Source organism: Coregonus clupeaformis, chromosome 24, assembly GCF_020615455.1.
Source record: "Coregonus clupeaformis isolate EN_2021a chromosome 24, ASM2061545v1, whole genome shotgun sequence".
In the NCBI taxonomy this organism is placed as follows: domain Eukaryota; kingdom Metazoa; phylum Chordata; class Actinopteri; order Salmoniformes; family Salmonidae; genus Coregonus; species Coregonus clupeaformis.
In genome coordinates this window covers 34,525,564-34,532,263 of record NC_059215.1, presented here as the reverse complement: position 1 = coordinate 34,532,263, position 6,700 = coordinate 34,525,564, and positions in this window count along the sequence as shown.

Sequence of the window (6,700 nt, the reverse complement as noted above, 5' to 3'; positions counted from 1 at the left end):
AGAACCGGAATCAAAAGGAAGAATCGGAATTGGAATCAGAATCGTTAAAATCTAAATGATGCCCAACCCTAACCTTTAACAACAATAACTTTTTCAGAGTCTTAACTCTAGGGGTCATCCATCATATAGCTTAGAAACAGCCGAATCCTGGACTATTTTGAATTCCAAAGTCCATTTGTGACTTAAACAAAGTGTATGAGTCTAGGAGTGGTAATCTCAAGGAGTTTGAACATGTATTTGCCATTGGGAACGCAGAGTCCTCCAGGAACTCTATATGAGGCAGTGGTTCCAAGCCAGATGGGGGAAGTGAAGACAGCCTGTCACGGTGTTAGAAATGGTGAGGTGTGGAATCAGGCGCAGAAGCAGATGTACAGTCCAACAAGACTTTACTAGCGAGTGCAAAATAATCCAAACACGGCCAGAGGCCAACAGACGCACACAGGCGTCAAACACGAGCGCACAAACACAGGGCGCAAAAACTCTCCTCAACCGAGGAGGAAGATAAATCGTAACTGGCGTACCGAAACACGGGTAACGCCCAAACACCTGACACGAAACAATTACACACAACACTACACTAACAACAAGGAAACTAAATAGGGTGCTTAATGAGACATAACACAAGACAGGTGTGGCTAACAGACAAAACTAATCAAACAGGAAACATGGAACATGCAACGGTGGCAGCTAGAATTCGGAGACGACGAACGCCGAAACCTGCCCGAACAAGGGAGAGAGGCAGCCTCGGCCGAAACCGTGACAGTACCCCCCTGACGCGCGGCTCCAGACGTGCGCCCGACTCCGGCCTCGGGGACGACCCGGAGGACGTGGAGCAGGGCGCGTCGGATACCCCCGATGGAATTCCGTCAGGAGCGACGGGTCCAAAATGTCTCTCCTCGGCACCCAGCACCGCTCCTCCGGACCGTACCCCTCCCACTCCACTAGATACTGGAGACCCCCCATCCGACGTCTCGAATCCAAGATGGACCTCACGGAGTACGCCGGTGCCCCTCGATGTCCAATGGGGCGGGGGAGTCTCCCCTATCTCATTTTCTTGGAGCGGGCCTGCTACCACCGGCCTGAGAAGGGGACACATGGAACGAGGGGTTAATACACTTATACTCCACAGGTAGCTGTAATCTATAACATACCTCGTTCAACCTTCTCAGGACTTTAAATGGCCCTACAAACCGCCGACCCAGTTTCCGACAGGGCAGGCGGAGGGGCAGGTTTCTGGTAGAGAGCCAGACTCGATCACCAGGTGCGTACACCGGTCCCTCACTGCGGTGGAGATCAGCGCTCGCCTTCTGACGTCGGAGGGCCCGCTGCAGGTGGACGTGTGCAGCGTTCCAAGTCTCCTCCGAGCGCCGCGCCCACTCATCCACCGCAGGAGCCTCGATCTGGCTCTGCTGCCAGGGTGCCAGAACCGGCTGGTAACCTAACACACATTGAAATGGAGTTAGGTTAGTGGAGGAATGGCGTAGGGAATTCTGGGCCATCTCGGCCCAGGGAACGTCACCTTGACCACTCCTCCGGCCGGTCCTGGCAGTATGTTCTGAGAAACCTACCCACATCCTGGTTTACGCGTTCCACCTGCCCATTACTCTCCGGTGGTACCCCGAGGTGAGGCTCACCGAGACCCCCAACCGCTCCATAAACGCTCTCCAGACTCTGGAGGTGAATTGGGGACCCCGATCAGCCACAACGTCCTCGGGTACCCCGTAGTGCCGGAACACATGGGTGAACAGTGCCTCGGCAGTTTGTAGGGCAGTAGGAAGACCCGGCATGGGGAGCAAACGACAGGCCTTAGAGAACCGGTCCACAACGACCAGGATGGTAGTATTCCCTTGGGAGAGGGGAAGGTCTGTTATAAAGTCCACAGAGAGGTGGGACCATGGTCGTTGTGGAACGGGCAGGGGTAGCAACTTACCCCTAGGCAGATGTCTAGGCGCCTTACACTGGGCGCACACCGAGCAGGAGGAAACATAAACCCTCACATCCCTTGCCAACGTGGGCCACCAGTACTTGGCACTAAGACAGTGCACTGTCCGGCCGATACCCGGATGTCCAGAGGAGGGTGACGTGTGAGCCCAATAGATCAATCGATCCCGAACCTCGAGCGGAACGTACTTCCGACCCTCCGGGCACTGTGGTGGACTAGGGTCGGTGCGTAACGCCCGCTCGAGTTCAGCATCGACCTCCCACACTACCGGTGCCACCAGACACGACTCAGGCAGTATGGGAGTGGGCTCCACGGACCTCTCCTCCGTGTCATACCGCCGAGACAGCGCATCTGCCTTACCATTCTGTGACCCAGGGATGTACGTGATCTTAAAAGTGAACCTGGTCAAGAACATACTCCATCTTGCCTGGCGAGGGTTCAGCCTCCTCGCCGCCCGGATGTACTCCAGGTTACGGTGGTCCGTCAAAATGAGGAAAGGGTGTTGAGCCCCCTCAAGCCAGTGCCTCCACACCTTTAGAGCCTGTACCACGGCTAACAGCTCCCTGTCCCCTACGTCATAGTTCCGCTCCGCCGGACTGAGCTTCTTAGAATAAAAAGCACAGGGGCGGAGTTTAGGTGGCGCGCCAGACCGTTGTGAAAGCACGGCTCCTAAACCGGCCTCTGACGCGTCCACCTCTACCTGGAACGGCAAAGAGGGATCCGGATGCGCCAGCACCGGGGCCGAGGTAAACAGGTCCTTCAGCCTCCCAAACGCCCTGTCCGCCTCGGCCGACCACTGCAGACGCACCGGACCCCCTTCAAAAGAGACGTGATGGGAGCTGCCACCTGTCCAAAACCCCGGATAAACCTCCTGTAGTAATTTGCAAACCCCAAAAACTGCTGCACCTCCTTCACAGTGGTTGGTGTTTGCCAATTACGCACGGCCGACACCCGGTCTACCTCCATCTTCACCCCTGACGCAGACAACTGATAACCCAAAAAGGAGACCGACTCCTGGAAAAACAGACACTTCTCTGCCTTCACATACAGGTCGTGCTCCACCAGCCTCCGCAACACTCTACGCACCAGGGCCACATGCTCGACACGGGTAGGCGAGTACACGAGAATGTCATCAATGTACACAACCACCCCCTGCCCCTGCATGTCCCTGAAGATCTCATCCACGAATGATTGGAAAACTGACGGAGCGTTCATCAACCCGTATGGCATGACCAGATACTCGTAATGGCCCGAGGTGGTACTAAAGGCTGTCTTCCATTCATCACCCTCCCTGATGCGCACCAAGTTGTACGCGCTCCGGAGATCTAATTTAGTGAAGAATCGCGCCCCATGCAACGACTCAGTCATGGTCGCAATCAGCGGGAGTGGATAACTGTACTTCACCGTAATCTGATTGAGACCACGGTAATCGATGCACGGGCGCAAACCACCATCCTTTTTCTTCACAAAAAAGAAACTCGAGGACGCAGGGGAAGTGGAAGGCCGTATGTATCCTTGTCTCAGAGATTCGTCTATGTAAATCTCCATAGCTTTCTTCTCCTCCTGAGACAGAGGATACACATGGCTCCGTGGGAGCGCAGCTCCTGCCTGGAGGTCTATCGCACAATCTCCCTGCCTATGGGGTGGCAACCGCGTCGCCCTCGCCTTACTAAACGCAATAGCCAAATCCCCATACTCAGGGGGAACGTGCAATGCGGGCACCTGGTTTGGACTCTCCACCGAGGTAGCCCCTACGGAAACGCCCAAACATCTACCCACACACTGAGCAGACCACTCCATCAGAGCCCTCTCCTGCCACGAAATAGCTGGGTTATGGGTACTCAACCAGGGCATGCCCAGCACCACCGGATACGCAGGAGAGTCAATCAGGAACAGCTGAATCATCTCCTGATGATCCCCCTGTGCACACATCCTAAGTGGCGCCGTGACCTCCCTGATTAAGCCCGTACCCAACGGACGACTATCTAGGGCATGAACGGGGAAAGGAACATCAACAGGAATAAGGGGAATCCCTAACGCTAAACAAAACTTTCTATCAATAAAATTCCCAGCCGCGCATGAATCTACCAGCGCCTTATGCTGGGAATGAGGTGCTACCTGTGGAAAACGCACAGGCATCCAAAAATGGGCAACAGTGAGCTCTGGGTGAGTGGGGCGCCTACTCACCTGGAGGGAATCCCCAGTGCGGGACCTGTCGTCATCCTCCCTAGGAGGCCATCCCCAGCACCTAGCCGCGGTGTGTCCTCCCCGACCACAGTTGGTGCAGTGGATGGACCCCCTAACCAACCGACTCCTCCTCTCTCTAGCGCCAGCGCCCCGAGCTCCATAGGACACGGCTCGGAGGCGCTGGAGGGTGAAATGGACGGACCCCTCTCAGGACGTCCGCGGGTGGCCAATAGGTTATCCAGCCTGATGGACATGTCGACCAGCTGGTCGAAAGAGAGACTGGTGTCCCTACAAGCCAGCTCCCGACGGACGTCCTCTCGTAGGCTACATCTGTATAGATCGACGAGGGCCCGCTCATTCCACCCTGCATCTGCCGCTAGAGTCACGGAATTCGAGAGCGAATTCTTGGGCACTCCTCCTCCCCTGCCGGAGGAAGACCAGACGCTCCCCGCCGCTTTCCCCTCCGGGGGATGAGTCAAACACCGCCTTGAAGCGGCGGGAGAACTCGTTGTAGGTGATAGTCTCGGCGTCGATCTTCCTCCACTCCGCGTTGGCCCATTCCAACGCCTTCCCCGGACAGGCAGGAGATCAGGCGGACACGCTCTCATGCCCCGAGGGTGCCGGGTGTACGGTGGCCAGGTACAGCTCCACCTGGAGGAGGAATCCCTGACACCCAGCCGCGGTTCCGTCGTAGGCCCTCGGGAGAGAGAGTCGGATTCCTCGGGGTTCTGGCGCTGGAATGGGCGGACTGGCCGATGGTGCTGGCAGGGAGGGAGGTGGTGGAGGCGCTCCCCAGCCTCGGAGCGTGGTGATCACCTCCTGCAGGGCGGTCCCCATCTGCTGTATCTGGTCCTGTTGTTCCCGAACCTGGACCTCCAGTCTCGTCGGGGCTGCTTCGGCTCCTGCTGATTCCATGTCAAAGGGTGTGTAATTCTGTCACGGTGTTAGAAATGGTGAGGTGTGGAATCAGGCGCAGAAGCAGATGTACAGTCCAACAAGACTTTACTAGCGAGTGCAAAATAATCCAAACACGGCCAGAGGCCAACAGACGCACACAGGCGTCAAACACGAGCGCACAAACACAGGGCGCAAAAACTCTCCTCAACCGAGGAGGAAGATAAATCGTAACTGGCGTACCGAAACACGGGTAACGCCCAAACACCTGACACGAAACAATTACACACAACACTACACTAACAACAAGGAAACTAAATAGGGTGCTTAATGAGACATAACACAAGACAGGTGTGGCTAACAGACAAAACTAATCAAACAGGAAACATGGAACATGCAACGGTGGCAGCTAGAATTCCGGAGACGACGAACGCCGAAACCTGCCCGAACAAGGGAGAGAGGCAGCCTCGGCCGAAACCGTGACACAGCCCAGTAGCAAACATCAAAACATCTTCCACAGACACAGCAGCCTGGCCTTCTGCAAAGAAAAACAATTCAGATACATCACTGCCATGTGTTTTCTTAACTAGTTATAAAAAACAAACTAACAAACCTTCACAATCAAGGAGATAGTCTGCCCAGTAGGCCATGGTTTGACTTTATTTAAGTCTTCGATTACTCCCCGAAGGACTGAGGTCAGGTTTGAAGAGTCTCTCAAGTTCAAAAGCAGTGAGTCGCCTTTCAGAGTGGCACATGACAGGGGCCAGCAAAGTAGGGTGTTGCTGTAGTGCAGTCAAAAACTCCAGGGTTGAAAGACCATCTCTGAATCTACAGAGTGAACACAAACATTGTTTCACTGCTGTGTAGTGCCAATTGAATTTAAAATTATCTAAAGAAAACTATTAAATATTCTCTTCTCTACAATTACTATCCACCTTAACATTGTTGAAAATTGATTTCAAAAACCCTATTTTTGCATTGCACATTAAACGTTAATTGTTACAAACTGTAAGTATAACACACAGAAACAAAAGACTGGAATGACACAGACGGATGGGTGGCTTGAGCACTCACACGATGCCTTCAGAAAGTCTACACACCCATTGCACTTTTTCACAACTTTGTTTCGTTATAGATTCAATTTAAAAGAGTAATATTAATATTTTTCCTCATCAGCCTACACACAATACATCATAATGACAAAGCAAAAACAAGTTTTTAGAAATTGTAGCAAATTTAATAAAAATTTAAAACTGGAATATCACATTCGCACAAGTTAATTAACCATTTTCTCAGGACACTGTTGAAGCACCTTTGGAAGTAATTCCAGCCTGGATTCCTCGTGTATGAAGCTACAGGCTTTACACACAACATCACCACACTCTTTATATCTGATTTTCAGGGACATTTACAAGAGATACTAAAACCTCTCTGCATGTCAGGATCTCTATGAGAACTGAGGGCAGAAATAGATCCATATGTAAATGAACTGCTACAGTATGGAGCAGGTGGTTGGATAAACAGCAGCAAGTCATCAAGGGTTTGATGGGTAAAGTGAGCCTCAAACCATCACTCTGCTGCCAGATGTGCAGCAGAGGTGGATGGATCACTTTAAGGGGTAACTGGACTGATTTTCCTCTATGGAAGAGTTAGTCAGGAGGAGAAACCTAAGATCTA